The 17,797-nt window shown below is 37.1% G+C and overlaps 1 protein-coding gene across 4 annotated transcripts in view; it reads right to left on the bottom strand.

Moving 5' to 3' along the window:
• The window catches only part of TULP4 (TUB like protein 4), a 148,932-nt gene that overhangs the window by 129,606 nt on the left and 1,529 nt on the right, over window positions 1–17,797 (bottom strand). For 2 of the 4 annotated variants that reach the window (XM_063329403.1, XM_063329406.1), the window contains exon 1: window positions 16,028–16,166. The exons of the other annotated variants lie outside the window; for them this stretch is intronic. The gene's annotated coding sequence lies outside the window, so the exon portion shown is untranslated. Of the gene's footprint in view, window positions 1–16,027; window positions 16,167–17,797 lie in introns of those variants that run through there. 4 annotated transcript variants of the gene reach the window in all.

Genomic DNA, 17,797 nt, shown 5'->3' with positions numbered 1-17,797 from the left:
CTTTCTTATGAACATACATTGAAGTTTTGATCCTCCCCCAAAATCCCAATGCACCTTTGTATGTGACACGTGCGCTGCAACACTGGAAACAGAAAATAAAATAAAAAAGGAGGGGGAGATGAAGGGAGAAAATAACAGAAGCCACCAGTTTTTAAAGTTCAGAAGAGCCTCATAAACAGGAATTATTTCTGTTGGACAGCAAGACATATTTCAGTCCAAAATCTGATAATCACTGCGGAGCAGTTTGAGCGCGGCGTGTTGCAGCAGGGAAGGAGGCTGCATCAGCCTGCCAGGAGGAAGCTCCTGGTGATGCCTGCAAGCTGCACCACAGGCGTGAAGTGGATTGTGGGTACGAGCTTCCCACCGCACAGCCTGTGCAGGCAAAACTGGTAACATATAATCCAGCCGGATCTTTCCCTCCATGAAACTCAACATCTGTACTGAAGGTTCCTTTTCTGTATTGAAAAAGTCTGCTTGCAAACTGCTCAAGGAAAATTCTACTGCTTTTTTCTGGTAAGCAGCTTGGCAAGGCAACATGATAATCTTGCAGTGTCAGTGGTCCCCTTGAGCTTACGAAGTCTATTAAAACAAATTACATGAAAATATCTTTTTCAGTATTTCGATTCTACAAGCTTAAGAGGATCAGTATATTCCAGTTTCTTTTTACACTCAAGGAACATAAGACCATATACTACTTCAGTATCTAATGCTGTCACGTCACCTCAATACCTTCTCCATTAACTGTATAATGCACAGACCACACAGAATAACAGGAGGCTACCAGGAGAAAACTATATGCTTTCTTGTTATCTGTACTAGCTAGACTGCAATGAGGTCAACTCTTCAGCATCTGCTTGAAACAGCCACTACAGTTGATCTGTAGCAGATGGATGTACACAAAAAAATTAGACAAAAAGGTAAAATATACAGTATTTCACAAAGCTGATATAAAGCTTCTGAAATTAACTCAAGAATGACATTTTAAGAAAATTCTAACCCAATAACTAAAATGATACATTAATTTTCACTTATTGTTCTACCGAATGACAGCATGAAACAAAGACAGCTGATGAACAAACAAGTTACAGTGTCAGAATACAAAAATTCTATTCCTAACGATTAAAAGAATGAAAAATCTAAATTAAATATGCGAAAATCTAGTACTCAGTGGTTCTAAAACCTCAGATAATACCTGAAACAGATGCTGACTTCACTGGATCGTCAACCTACCAATTATGTAAGATATAAAACAAAAAAAGAAGAAAAATCTGTTATACTTTGTATATAACCCAAAGATTATCTTTGCCTGAAATCAGCCTATTTCTTTCTAAAAAGATATAAAACAAGACATTACATGTAAATATCCCGACTTGCTTATAACCATAGACCACCACAGCAACAGCCGTATTGCTGCCACTGCTATTTCTCTTTGTGTCCACATTGTTGTGTAACGCTTGTGTGACTGGTCAAAGTAGAATATGGAAAGGCTGCTAGGATTATCTGGGTGAGGAAAGATGAGTAACCACCTCGATGTTCCCAGGATGAGCATTTCAGTGCATTAATAAAACTGAAAAGCCATAGGAAAACATAAAGAAATGGCATACACTGTTCCAAACATGTTAAATACACCTTTAAATAACTGTAACATGGACAGTGAATGGATAAATGTTCCACAATAATCTTGGGGAAAAAAAAAAGGCAAATCCCAAAAGACAATCATCACATAGGAACAAATAATTTTACAAATTAGTGCACCTGACAGATTTAGTGTGTCAGTTATATCTTCCAAGTATTTCCCACAGTGTCACTCCTACAGTAACCCATCCAAAAATCTATCACTAAAAAAGGAAGTAAACAACATTTTACTGATGGGTAACCACAAAAAACATAAACCAAATATTCTGTTTTTTCCTGTCCATCCCTACTGGACACAAAGTCATTAAGCAAGTAAACCCCAAAAGACCCCCCACACACATGGTATTTAAGGGGCCTGCTAACAAAACCAAATCTTGTTCCCCTTGCTCTCAAGAATAATTGAAGTACAGAATTAGGCTTAGGAGCCCTCTAAAACTTCCTTCCTGTTTCCATCGACATGGAGAGAGATATTCTACCCTAAGTATTCCAAGACAGCTATGAATTGTGTGTAATGCCTATCTGGTCCATTTAATTACCTTGCATATATTAATTTTTTTTGTTATTTCTACTGGTTATCAAGTATTAGTAAGATTTATGTATTTTCTCCGCCCTTTAAGGGCAAAATAGCAATAAAATAATACCATATCCAATCCATCAGATTTCTTTTTAGCTACTTAACTACATTTAGCATCCGAAGCGAAGTACTTTCTGAAGTCTTGTAACCAATGTAAGCAAAAAAGGCTGGAGAGCTAACACTATCACCTCATGTCTTATGTTGATTAAAGTTTGAGAAGCTAAACCTCACATCCAGAAAATATGTTAAATTGATATTTCCATTGACTGAAACTAGTAATGTGGCGTTTTATAAACGTAACTCACGAGCTTTAGTTTGCACTTTTATGTTTACAAATTTTCATTTCAGATTAAGAAATCCATCTCACAGAGAGCAACATGAACAGCAAAATAAAGCAAGCCACTGCTGCATTATAGACAGACATCCTAGAGCAATGCAGCCCTGCAGGGATCTGATTGTAGACAGTGTCTTCTGCTGGGCAGTCAGTCTCCCACTGGGATGGGAAGCACGTACACGGGGATGTTCTACAATAAATGCGTTTGTTTCTTATACAGAGCCTTATAGACGTCGCAGGACTATTCCCTCTCAATGCTTCAACATTTTAATTTATCAAAATTTTCAACCACAGCATAGCAAGGCACTTACAGTTTCATAACATTCCCCCACGCAAAGCGTTCTGTGATTCTTGGATCTGTTGCTCTCCTTGCAAGAGCCAAAAGCCAAAGCACAAAGCAACTGCTATGGGCTGACAGCAAATGCCCTTTACTGTTGCATCTCAGAACTGCACCCAGATCAGCCAGAGCTCCAAGACTGAAGGCAAACCCAAGCCTGTCTTCTGGAAAGCCATGCACAGTTACAAGGAAAATCAGGATACACGCAAAACATCTGCTCTGTTCAACACTTGTTATTATTTTATTTACTTTGAAGCAGAGCTACAAATAACTGACGCCTTATCAATTTTCAAAAGAAGCTTCTATAATTACATTGGTATGCCCTGTGGAAACACTAGGTTTCTCATAGCAACCTTCAATGATTCAAACAGCTATCCCTGCTATTCCCACAGAATTATTAATACTAAGAGACCTTCATTCTTCAACAGAAGACCTGATAGGTGACTGGCAGAATTACCATTGTCAATGGTAATCCAACAGCTTTATGACATCTTCTCTCTTGACAAATAAAGTTTTATGGCAAAATTAGCGATACACTCAGTACACAGTAAGGCAGGATTGCTTCTGTAAGATCTTTCTTATCACTTAAGATGCCTTGAACACACCCATTATAAAGTCTTTTTAGCAACCCTGTAAGACAGATAAGTATGATTCCTGTTGCAATAGATTAGGAAACTAAAGGTACGGGTCTGCAAGACAAGCAAACTGTTCAAAGCAGTCTATGCCACTGAAAGACTCCGCCACTCCTATGACCTACTCCACTACCCCTATGGCCTTCCTAGATCTAGTTGGCCCTTGTCCCTATGATCGCTGATGGGGGCCTGACAGACATCTCCTTGGGCATACTCCGTTTCCTAAAACATCAGAAAATAAATATTATAAAAGTGAGAAGTATTCTGCAGCCTTAGGGAGCTGGATCTACTCACTGAAGGGTCAGATGAATGTTGGAGCAGAAGCCAAAGAGCAGGCAGGAGCCACAAGACTCAGATGCAGGGAGACCTTTCAGAAACAGAAAGACATTAGATCAGCTCAGCTGATCTCCATGGGGCAGAGCTGGAGTATCCTCCTTAATACTGAAGGGAAAGACAGCATCGAAATCAGAAGGAAGAATTTACCATTACTGGCTTCCAGTTTGTGCTACAATCCTATCACCACTGAGTGCGGCTCACCTGACATTTTCCTGTCCATTTCCATTTTGCTTGAAAAGTTACCTGTTTTGGATCCACAGGAAAAGCCATAACCAACATTCTGCTTTTTATTCTCATATTTGAAAATATTCATCAACATTTGATGAAATGCGTCTTGTGTAAAAACACTTCTCCTGCTGTTCACTGCAGACAAATAGATACTCAGGCCAGGTTAATTCAAAATGATTTACAGTAACCAAGAATAGTTACTATTTCAATTATCAAGCAAGGAAACTTGATCTAAACACTCAATTTTAATTTGATTTTGCATTTGTACTCCTTTTCCGAAGAAAGCCTGTTAGTAGATAGTAACCTTAAACTGATGTTGATTTGAAAGTAAACATAACTTATATCTCATATTTGACATTTCATTTTTCTAACTTTAATGTTACAATACATTGACATTTAAGCAATTACATAATTTAAACACACATTTATTCAGATTGATGATTTTCATACCGTATGTTAAAGAATGGTAAATGGTCCTTCTCATTTTCTGGACCAAATGTTGTCCACCACTGACACACAGTATATGCATACTTAAGACTGCAAGTACACAAGGTACTCTGAAGTTTTACAAGGCCCAGTATAGAACAAGAAATTACCACTGCCAACAGTCAAATCCAATGTCATCAATGTTGCTGGGGATAGTAAAAAAAAAAAAAAATTGCAATATTTTAAAGGATTACATTTTAGGATTATCTTCCAAACCCACAACTGTGTCAAGCTGGTTTCAAAGGAAACTAAAATTCTATTTACACAAATCCAAGCTTTACAAGATTCATATGCCTCTATTTTCTAACTTCAATGCCTCTATTAATCATGTTTTTCATTGAAAACAAAATATTTTTTTTTAAATAAAAGGAAGCATTATCTTTAGCTAGTGAACTGAAGTGACTTTCTAAATACTACATCACTACACCAGAAGAAATAGCTGATCTCAACATCACATTTCATTTTTATTATATTTTGTAAGATGAAAACAATCATTTTCAGGTTCTCCTTTAAAAAAACTGACATAAACTATACTGAAATAAACACACTATTTTCTGTCTATGCCTACTGAAAAAAACCTGTTGCAAGCTGATCTGCCCCTTCAGCAAACTAAATCCAATTATTTACCCAGCAATTTCCCTCATTTCAGTGATCTGATATACTTTAAAACTTCAGTAAAAAATACTCACATTATTTATTAGCAACACTATTTTACTTTAATTTTACAACCTATGCTAAAGGCTAAATTTACTACAATAGACTTAGACAAAAAATTCCACTTAAAAATAGTACCTTTTTATATACATTTTAGCTATCCCATAAATACTTTCTATGATAATGTAGTAAAAAAAGACTTCTGGCTGTGGTATTGTCAGAAAGGCTCCTCCTCCATTAAGGACCCATGTCTGCACTTTCATCACAACCCGAAAAATCCTGAATCTCAGTTTAAAAGCTGACAATGAAGATAAGATCAAGCTAAAAAGCCAAATTCTAAAGTAAATTGCATGAGGTACAGGCACACATTTTCTTCTAATCATTCATCAGTGGACTGATGATAGTCTCTACCAGGTACAGCAGGAGAAGACGTATCAAGCTGTCACAGACAGACTTCAATACATTTTGTCTGCTAAAGCCCTTCAGATGTACTAGCTTCATTTCCTTAAAAATTCAGGAAAAGACAGAGTCTTCATATTTTGAATCTCAACATACACAAGACTTCATATGGATGAATATGGCACTAACAACACATGCGTCAGGCGGATAATACAGGAGCTATGCAGAAATTAGTATTTCTACTTCCGCCCCCATTCAAAGCCATCTATGTATGCACACAAAAGAAGAAAAATTGTAATGCTTATTTGCCAAACCCTGCAGCGTCATGTGGCAGCAGTAGGTCAATCTTTAGAAGCGGGCTCCAACCTGATCAGTGACTGATCTGCTCCCTTCCAGCTGAGACATCAGGTCACAACAAACATTATCCCCGTCATGTGGCTAATGACAGAGCTGGAGGGAATCCCTCTAAGAGGAAAGCAGAAACACAAGGAGCAAATTTCCGTCTGAGAAAATGGGGTGAATTAAGGTCATATTGAGAACAGGCAGGTGATTCACAGGGTAAAAAGAGCACTAGGTTAACATGTGGAATTCATGCAGTTTTATTTTGAAGCTCTTGGGCAGAAGGCCCAAATCAGACTTCAGGCATGGTATCAATTTCCTGGACTGAGTAAACAGGCCAACAGCCTGTACATACCTACGACAGAGCGTCATCTGCCATCTAGCACAAGGGACGTTTAATTAGCTTAGTAGGGATACAAGGTTTGGGGGAAGAGGGGTGGCAGAATCTGTGTCCTTCAGTCCAGCAACAGCATTTGTAAGACACTTTTACAGTAAAAAAAAATAAAAATTGAAACCAAAACCAAAGTTATTGAAGCATTTTTTTCATTACCATGCCAATGAAATGCTAAATCATTTGACATGAGAAAAGACATGTTCATAAAATCCACTAAGCAAGACAATCCTGTCTCAATAAATCAGACACTTCAAGTTCACATAGGGAGATAGGAGTGTGTTATTAGAAAAACAATGTACAATCAGCAATTAAGCAAAACAGAGATAAAATGCTGATGAAAAAATTAGGATGGTAGTGATTCCTTTCATATTATTCCAGTGAAGACCAAACTGATAAAAGTATCCAATAGGTGTTTGCCTTAAAAAAACAAATACAGATTGCAAACTCCTGAGAGGAGAGAGAGCATTATCTCCACACTAGATTCTTTATAGACACATTTTTGGCTATTACTGTAATCATATGCCGTGACTGGGAGAACAGAACAGGAGAAACAAAAACACCTCTTTTACAACCAATAAGCCTGTCTCAGCCCAAAACCTGCGTGTAATACCAACACTTTAATTTCGGTTTTGCATCTGTATGACACATGCACCAAAAACCAACAGTGGAAAGCAGCATGCAACCTTTTCAACTGATCAAGGCCTAGGTTCAGCAAAATATGTCTTCATATGTTCAAACTATAAACTGTTTATAGTTAGACTCATCGGTAAGGATTTCAGAATATAGAGGACAAAAAAAAAACCACCCAAAAAACAAGCACAGACTAAATAAACCTACTCTAGGAAAACCTAAGCTTTTGCTCGCTTTGTAAATACCAGAAAAAGTCTGCAGAAGATACTCCACGTGAATGGGTGCTAGGGCAAATAACTCATCATTTGAAGTATTATGTTTCTTAAGCCTTTGATCCTTCAAACAGTAGAGTACGGGATATCTCTATACTACATTTGAAAACCTTAATACAAGAAGAGAGATTATGGCTTTCAGAGCAGTGGCTATATATCGGTTTTTTGTCTGAATAGTGTTTTGACCAGAGTTCTGGGCCTGAAATTTTCTAAAACAGTGAACAAAAGGTCTCTGGCTGTCAGTTCACAGCCAGTATGCTGCAAAGTGCAATAGATATCCTAATGCTGCCAAACAAGCTGTGCACTTCTGTGAGTTATCTGGTATGGAAACCAACATCTCCCACCACTTTTCCCTCCCTGTTATCACTTACTTGCACTTTAAAATAGACAGCTTTGAAATATCCTGCGAGAAAAGCTTGAAAGAGAAAGTTTGAGTACTACAGTAAAGGCCACCTAACAAACATCAGAGTCTGGAGAGCAAAAACCTTAACAGTATCATGTTGAGGAACTACGTACAGTACCAACTGCATAGCCACAGGAACTTGTCCCAGAAGAAAAACTCCAAAATGCAGTGGGACAAGGCAAGAAACATGACAGCGCTAACATCTTTTGTCAAAATTTAAATCCCTGAGAGATCGCTGAATTTACTCAGCTACTCAAAGAAGGCAAGTAAGCTTCTGAAGATAGAGAATAAGTCTCAAAAAACAGAAAGAAAAGGATAGGTAAACAAGACACTTTACAAAGAGATGTGGTAAGCAGCTCAAGCTGAGACATCCAGGAATTGTCGCACCACAACTTAAGAAACCTAGCAAAGAAAATTATCATGAAAGAACACAATTTTGTTCATGGCATTTTTCATGGCATGTTTCATTTGTTCAGTTAAATTTCCGAATAAACATCTGCACCACAAAACTGATAACTCTCCAAATGAGAAGCAAGGACCTCCTTGACTTTTCTTACCCCTCTCTGTGACCTAAGGAATTTTATATTTGCCTCTTTGCCTTGAAGTACAATTCTCCTCTTCACAAGGTCTCTACCTGTACATAGATGCAAGAAGAGAACAGGCCTATTAACACAGTTGACTACATGAGAGAAATAGATTCACACCTGTATCATGACTTTAAGTCTTAATTTCCCTGAAAAGAACACTGCTTTAGTTTAACCTAAGCACCCAACTTCACATATAATGCAAAGACAGTGCTACACCAAAGTTTAGGCTACACAATCTTAATGTTTAATTCTCATCTTGACAAATCTATGACATGGATAAATTGTATTTTGCATATTGTACACTATACTGTTCAAACACAAGTCTGGGGCATAATAGCTGAGTTAAGTATTAAAGAAATTATTATAGGAATTAGCTGTCTGTCTTCCAGAAACAGTCCCAAACAGGTAGGGTGAGACTTTTCAACAAAAGAGTATCCCTGCTTTATTCGTACTGCTTCAGTAAACACAAACATTGCTATGGGACTGTGAAAATGAAAACTCCCACAATCTTACTCAAAAATCTGCAGCCAAAAAGCATCTCCACAGTTAAAGCTGTAGTCTACAGATATATTTTCCATTACACAGGAAAGACAGAAATGCACTAAGCTGTTGAATCAACCTTTCCGTCACAAATCATAGAATGGTTTGGGTTGGAAGGGATCTTAAAGATCACCTAGTTCCAACCCCCCTGCCATGGGCAGGGACACCTCCCACTAGACCAGGTTGCTCAAAGCCCCATCCAGCCTGGCCTTGAACACTTCCAGGGATGGGGCCTCCACAGCTTCCCTGGGCAACATGTTCCAGTGCCTCATCACCCTCAAAGTGAAAAATTTCTTCCTAAAATATAATCTAAATCTACCCTCTTCCAGTTTAAGCCATTACCCCTCGTCCTATCACTACATGCCCCTGTAAAAAGTCCATAGCCAGCTTTCTTGTAGGCACCCTTCAGATACTGGAAAGCTGCACCCTTACAAATGAATGAGCGATACAGACTTGTCATTGCTAACTCCCAAAACTCCTAAGAAAACATATTCTAATTCATCAACGCTGTAGACCCTTTCTGTGATTCACTGTCTGCTACAAACAGATGGAGGAATCTTTCAACTACGAGAGTTCGTTAGTGGATATGTCTGAATATGTGGCCTACACAGGTACGTCATCCAGGCATGCACTTTTGCCAATCTCATTATTTATAAGTATCATTACTTTAACATCATTGCGGTGTCTGATGGTTTACAGATATTAAGCAATAGGCCAAGAGTTCACAATCTCAAGAATTAACAAGAACACAGGAAAATAAGGAGTCACATAAACAGTATTTATAGCTTAGCCTATCCTATTTTAGCCCCCTCTCTTTAGGCAACTTTTTTAGTTTAACCTTTACCTAGCCTATTCATCTTCAGTTGAGTGAACATTTGACTCATTTCCAACTGCACGATGATTTCTTTTTACATGACTCCGAACTGCGGACCTTTTATTCAGTGTCCTAGAAGTGCTCTACTAGCCTCAGTGATCCTACGAGAAGTAGGAAAATAGCGTTATTCCCATTATACTGTTGAGTAAAAGACAATTAAGCATCTCAAGGCAATACAGAGGCTCATGGTAGATTTGAGAGAAGTACAGGAGTTCTGACTCCCAGTCTGCTGCTGTAATCCCCAACTAATGCACAACAAAAATAAAATCCAAATGTAACTGTTAACTTCAACTGACACAGGTTCATTTAAAAAATGAAAACAATTCATCAGAACACTCATCTACATGGGATTGCAGTTGCTTTTTAATATGTTGCGTTTATATGGCAGCAACCTCCTACACAAGACCCCACTAGAGTAAACACCAAACAAGCAGAGGCAGAACTTCAAACACACTAGTAATTATTGGAATACCTGAGGTTATCTGACAGATAAGTCAGCCTTTTCCTACACAAAAGATTCTGAAATCTGATCCAGAGGACGCATGCATTTATCTACTAGAAAGGACTGGAAAAGATGCCAAAATCCATCAGGATTTCTCAAATGAAGGTAAAACTCCAGATCATTAAAATTAAGTGAAAACAGGACATAACCCTTTTCTAAAAATAGATCTTGCTGTGCAGCCAAGTATGTCTGCATACAATTGTTATTTATTTTTAAGTTGGGGCAATTTTCCAGATAGACTTTTTAGATCAGCTAACATAATGAGGTGCTTTAAAACAAAACAAAAAAACCCCCAAATTTCTTTCCTGACTACACTTGCTATAAAGATGTAGAGGAAACAAGGAAGCAATAACAAAACACAGTTTCACCTAGTGTATAACAAAATTGCAAAATTGTAAATTTCAATGAAGGCAAAGACAATAACAATATCAGCATCCAGGAAATAGGGTCCCAACTCCTAACCAGAAAGATTGGAAGGAATTGTCCTAACTGTTGTAAAAAAAAAAAAAAAAAAAACCAACAAACCAACCAAGAACAAAAAAAAAAAAAAAAACAGGAAAAAAATACACCACCCCCCTCAAAAAAAACCAGCCTAGTCAAGGACACAAACTCAAAGAAGTCGTGTGCTCTTCAGCACATTCTCCAGTGCTTTCTGCATTCAACCTGCATCAGCTCAGGCCTGTTCTTACCAATAGTGTTATCAGCCCACATTTGGAGAGGTACGCTCAAAAACATCATTTGGAGCAATCAAAATAGAAACAGAACTGAGCACGTTCAGCATTCAAAGATCCTTCATTCAGTGCTTCCACACTAGTCCTGCCAGTGAATAAGGCAACAACCCAAACCTCTTAAGATACACCAAGGGAGGAAAGTTATTCCAAGAGCTTGAGAGTGTGTTACGCTCAGAAAGCAATGAGATATTAGTCTACACACCAACAAACCAAAGTGGAAGTAAACATAAGTGAAAACAGACAGACAGTTGCACATCAGTATGGAAATTCAGTCATCAGACATATCTGTCAAAACTGTGACAATACAGATGAAGGTGAATCAACATGATAGAAATCCTCACAACACATCCATCCCATTATATCTTCCTTAACCAAAAATGGACAACTAGTAGCAGATCTACTCCTGGAGACACCATAAAAATCATATTATCATTTCCCACGCAAAGGTCATTTGATTGTTTTAGGAGAGTTTTCATTCTCTGCCTAACATAAAGCAAATGCCAGTCATTTCTTGGTTTTCATGCTCATCCTTGGACAACAAGAAAGGACACAAATTCAAATCCAAACCAGGGAACAAAGTTTTCCTAGTATTTCTGGAGTTTCATTGTGCAACGCTATTTTAAAATCAGCAAGAACTCATTCTGGCACCACAGCACTAGACAATTAAATCGCAAATATTTTCTCTCCAAACCAACTAGAAGCTTCCTCACACCATTATTTAAACCAATCTCTAAAGGGGGAAGAGGAAGACTGAATTAACTATTCAGCCTTTGGAATATAACCTTCCTATGACAGTGACAAAAGACTTCACTGTTGCATCTCATTAAAATAGGACGCTATCTTTTATAAATCTTTCAGCATTAGTGGTCGCTTTTAGCCCAGAACCACCACTGTTCAGGTCATCTGTTCTCTGTATTAATAATGATTGCAAAACCCACCACCACAGTACTGAAAATGAAACCGTATTACAAAAATTTTCTATTTAATCTTCTTCCTCATCTCCCGAACTACAACATCATTCTCTAATCAGTGGTCTCTCATTAAAACCCTTGGAAGAAAGAGCACTTTCCAATTCCTTTATTAATAAAAAGAAGTACTTAACCTTCTGGAAATACAAGGGAGGGACTAACACTGTACAGGCATACGCCTAGCGCTAGTACTGAACTCAAATTATACTTTTTTAATATGGTATACTTTACTCAATCTTATTACAGGTCCAGTGAACAGACTTTCAAATTCAAAAATTCTCTTTGCAACACTGAGAAATAACGTATATTTGATTTAATACATGTTTCACAGGGTTATTCTACTGGTATAAAGGAAGAGAGAACGTCTCCTCAGCAGGCTGGCAAAACCTGGAAGGAATCCACCCCTGGAAGGTCTGTAACTCAGAGGAAGAGGACTTAATCACTTAATCCTATGATTTGTATTTGCTTTTAATAGAACCCTGTTGCTACACCGAAGTTTTTGTTATTGAGAGAAACAGACCCATTCTTGCTCACAGTGGTCTATTATAATTCATAATAGGACTTGCTATAGGTATCGTTAGAAGAACATGTCCCTTCCCCAAGCCCTCTAATCTTTTTTTTTTTTTTCCTTTTTTATACCTTCATCTCCACTGGAAAAACTGCAAACGGTTCCAAATTGCATACCTGTAACATGAGCTGGTTTAATTTTTATCCCTTGCTCATTCATGCAAGATAGCAGATTTTCACTGCACTCGTTCCCATGTCATTATAAGATGCAAATACATTTATTTAAATCTCTCTCCTAGAATTCAATCACTTTCATTGCTTTATCTAATTAAATTCATCAAGAGTTACCGGACAATGGGAGCTGTAGCCGCATTTGCTGTTCTGGCAAATTAAAAAAAAAATAAAAATTAAATATATATATATACACACTACCATAAAGGATCTGTTGCCTTGGGCATCGAACACCTTTAAAGATCTGCTAACAAACCATAACACTCAAAAGGAGGAAGGAGGAATTTAAGCCAGGGATAAATCCATATCAAACTGGAAAAGCCCTCAGCAGTCTCCAGAGCAATCCAAGTCTGGAAAGGCAAATCAAACCCATTTGATTTATATCACTGTTTCTTTATAGATGAAGTGAAAGTTCAAGTATTGACCATAGGAAAGAGCCATTTCATTTACATACTGTTTTGTTACCAAATTATTCAGGAAGGTCTTACTTTTGTTTTTGGACGACCATATGATAAATATGGTTATAATACCTGTCCTCTGCTTCTCAACTACAGAAACTCCACACCAAAATCTTAATCAAAACTTTATTCATTCTTACAAACAATCACAAACTTGGCAATCACTTTCCAAAGGCAAGCTTTTTATGCTCACAATGTTTCTACAGCTGCAATTCATATACAGATACGAACGCCACAGTCTTTACAAAAAGGCAAACTGCTAAGAGCAAAACTGGCTATAAGCAGTTCTCGAGTTCCATTTTAACAGAAATGCAAAGCATAAACAAAGCGGACATTACTGAAAGTGAGAAGATTTTATGAAGAGTTCTTTTTTGTAATTCTCAGTAAATAAGAGAAAGTTTGCACACAAGGCCTGATATTCTATATGTACACAGCAAGCGGTCAACTTTATCCATAAAAGTTTCATATCAAATTTTATAAATTAAAAATAATAGAGTTTTACACCTTGCAAAATGAAAGGAATGGAGGATTGCAACTCAAGCTGGCAACATCTTAAGTAAAAATGGACACTTTGTCATTCTTTTGTCATAGGATTCTTGTGGATGCTAAAGCTATCGAGGGTTCAAAAAGAGATTGCGTAAGTTCACCACAGCTATTCAAAACCAAATGATTAAATACCAAATCATCTGCCTAGAGAGCCCTAAACTACATCCTGCTAGAAGCCAGTGATACTTCCCTTCAGACACTCAGATATTTGCACGCCCTACAATACTCTTCCCTAGGCATCTGCTATCGTTCGCTGTTAAAAAACAAGATATTGATGTAGAAACACCTTTGGTTTGAGCTGATATACCATTCTTAGGTCTGTATTTTTGTGCCTGGGAAAAAGGAAGGTAAAATATCTAAAGATGGTTCAACACCTACACTGTTCAATTCCCTCACTTTGAAACACTATGTAGGGCACTTGTATGACAGCCAAGATATTTATATAGTAACAGTTCTTAATATACTTACATCACTCATGAGAGCTGGGGAAGACACCACAAATATATAATTCTTCCTCCTTCTCCCTTAGCTGAATTCACTCCCCCTTTCAAGTTTTACTTAACACTTAAAATAGCTTTATGAATAACATTTTTTATATTTTTATACAACATTAACTATTATCCACAGCCTATATTATCTGCAAGAGAGGATTTGTGTTAGTCAATCTCCCTTTTGTGTATTTTATTCAGATTTTAGACAGGTAGATCTTTGGGGTTGTGTTGTACTTTTTTTAGTTATATACAACTGAAAGGATTTCCTAGTAGTCATTCCACCGTGACATTAGAATAGGGAGATCTGTTCTTTATCAAGCACAGGCAGTAATAACATTGCAAGTAATGTCTGCATGCCCAACAGAACAGGGTGCCCAACAGAGTAAAAGTGAGAGTGCTCTCTCCCTCTCACAATTTAAGAATTTTCTTAGCTATGGTCGTTCTCCAACTAAAGAGCCTCCTGTGGATTATGATCCATCACAACCGCAGCAGGCAGCCAACCTTTGCTTTTTCACAGTAACTTTATTTGCTACTTATTTTCAAAAACATTGCTCTTCTATTTTATTCTTAATATACATGCAGAAAGATTCTTTTCTTTCATATTGTGTCCAACATTTATGATTCTCTTCTATGTTTCTCATCTGCTTAAATGGTGCCAGGTACCATTGGTAAAGTATTTGCAGTAATTTTCTTTAAATGGCTATGTGAATGGGTTTGGCCTTCTTCCAACTTTTTCTTTGGAATTATTCAAACTAGTGAAACGAGATATATGAAGATTTTATTTAGAAATCAGTCTAGCTGCAAGATATTTGCTTCAACGAATATTTAATGAGAAGAGTGTCTTCAAAGGAGAGGAATCTATTCCATCACGTGTATAAAGCAGAGGAAAAACTGACAAGATGTATTAATACTGAGAAATTCTAGATCTTTGTATTCTAATGGGAGAGTTAATCTTCAAGTACACGCTTCATGAAGAGTACTTTGCACTAGACGAGATGTTGGAGACTATTCAAACACTGGGTACTATGAAAGCATATGACTATCCATTGGGTCTGCTAGCTCTGAAACTATGCAGAAGACAACAATCATAAACAAATCAGGACTTCTAGACCACACAAACAGCCCAGCTTTCCAGCAGGAGGTTCTCCAGACCAGCTTTGATGTATTATAGCTATCAAGGATAGCTATGCAGCTGAATAATACTAAGGTCTTTCATGGGTGTAAGCACAAAATGAAAACTATTATTATACTCCATTTAAATTATATTAAATTTTTAAGTAGTGTAAAACGATGTAAACAAAGGCATTAGTTAAAAATAACACAACACAGAAATAACAGATCAAATACAAAAGCATGGATCAAACCAAATATCAAACAAAACAAATGAACACAGAAACAGGCAGAAAAACTTCCTGGAACTGGACCTCTCGGAACATTTCCTCTTGGACCTTCTTTCCAAATAATTTGAACCCACACAGATCTAACTGAAGTCTAGCTGCTAGTCTGACAACAAACAGGCATTGTTTCTACAGAGAATCAAATGAAATCACTGACTACACCTGTAAGACTACTGGCAAACACTTCATTACAGTAGGTAAGCCTTCATCCCCTTTAATAAAGGGTTTACAGCTTAGATCTTTTAAGTTATAGGAACTCATATTTCTGGATAGCATTACACTATCTGGGAATGCAGTTCCCATACTATTTAGTATATAGTATACTACATAGTTCCCAAATTATAATCCTTCCATTATCAAATCTTTCATACACTTCCTAACTTGTATTTTATCCCTAAGCGACCCTTTAATGTATTGTCTTGAATTAAAAAAAAAGGCTTTCTGTCCTATTTTGTAAAGAATCAACCCAGTAGAAGACCTCCTCAAGTCCTAAACTAATTAAAATGCACCAATTATATAATTAGTGATAATCATCTGCTTACCACAACTGATAGAGATAGCTGGAAAACAACAATTTAAGGGTGTGGACTTTACAGAGTTTGTTCTGCTACCAGATGCATGCCAAAAATGGGACACCGAAGGTGATTGGAACGGTGGTTCCAGTCAAAAAAATGAAATGGGAGATTCCGTACCATTTGTACCAGTTCTGCAAGGTGGAAATGAAGAAAAACCAAAAAGATATGAGGATGCTGGCCACGTAACTCACTCCTCCACACACCCCCACCTTTCCCCACCCCCACCCGCCCCCATAAATATCAAGACACATCTGTACAACCTCTCTTAGCAGTGAAGCTCCCTGGTAACTGAACTAGAGACATGCACCATTACTACTTTGATCACCTTAACAGAAACTGTCCCGAATCATTCTGTAACTCATCAATTAATTTGGTTAAGCCTTCAGTAAGGTCTCTTCTGACACGAAGAGAAGTCTGTTCTACTTAAAGCACAGGCTTAGCTTCCAACGTTGGTATGGAAGGCACAGTATGAAATGACCTCAGGTATCATTAAACAAAATAAAAATGCTACAACAGAAAGCTGTACAAAACAGAAACATGAGTTTGTGGGGGGTTTATTGTAAAAAAATTAAATCAAAAATCTGATCTTATTGTTAAACCTTCTTATAGAGTTTCTTACAGCAATCACAGGCAGACAATTATCTCTTTATGAGCACTAGATGAGATGAGAATAATTACCCTTAGATAAGAAGAGAATAATTACACTGAATTCTTTTGCAAGGTGCTTTGAGACCTACTAATAAAAAGTACTGCTAAAAGCTGTGTATTATAAGTATGCTTAATAATTACATAAAATGAGTACAACTTTTCCTAGAGGCTAGTTATAAACAAAACTAATTTTATTTGAAAGTTCAGCTGAACCAGTCATTTTTTGTCATAAAAATGATCCAGTGAGCTAAGGAAAGTTGCACTGCAACAGCTTTCTTGGTGTAAGCTTACAATAGAACCATTTAAATCTATTCATGAACTTACTGAAGAAAAATATATTGAATACTTTAAACTGTCCATCATGACCTCAGTATAGTTCAAAGTGGGTAGGGTTTTTATAATGAAATATGTTAGGGGTTTTAGAATAAACATCTGTTGACTAGATGAGAACAAATTCCAGTCTGTTGTTAGAAGCAGTGATGTAACAAACACACACAAAAAAATCATCTTTCCATAGAAGTCATTCACAACAGTTATAGTTGTCAGATTTCTAAGCTATTTTTAACCTTAAAAATATCTATCTATATATACACACATACCAACTACCTCCTTTCAGCCCCCAAGAAACTGATAATGACCTTATAAAATTCCACTGGGGGCATGGGGGGATATGCAATTTTTTGAAATATCTCCACTTCACTTGACATTCACATTGCCTGTGAAAAATGAGGCCCACTCGTGCAAATGTTCCTTATAAGAGCAATCAGGTTAGGAGCTCCTGGCATGAAGCTACTTCTTGAATTAGGATTGCAGGATCTAGTTGATAGCCAGCATCCCCAGGGATCACGATGATTTTGCTATTATGGAAAAATCTATGATGGTATTATTGAAACAGCTTTACCAGAAATCTTGATGTAACGAGAAATCTGTTCTATTAATAAACCTCTTCTTTTTATACGAGTTAACTCTTTAAGCTTAAATAGTTAAATGTTATCAGTTTAGTCATATAATCATCTTCAAAGCTGTCAATATTTGTCAATACGGCAAAACACTATTTTGACTGAGTTCTTACTATACTGCATTTTTTAT

The sequence above is a fragment of the Chroicocephalus ridibundus genome, chromosome 3 (genome assembly GCF_963924245.1).
Source record: "Chroicocephalus ridibundus chromosome 3, bChrRid1.1, whole genome shotgun sequence".
NCBI lineage: Eukaryota > Metazoa > Chordata > Aves > Charadriiformes > Laridae > Chroicocephalus > Chroicocephalus ridibundus.
This window is presented reverse-complemented; position numbering and strand designations above follow the sequence as displayed.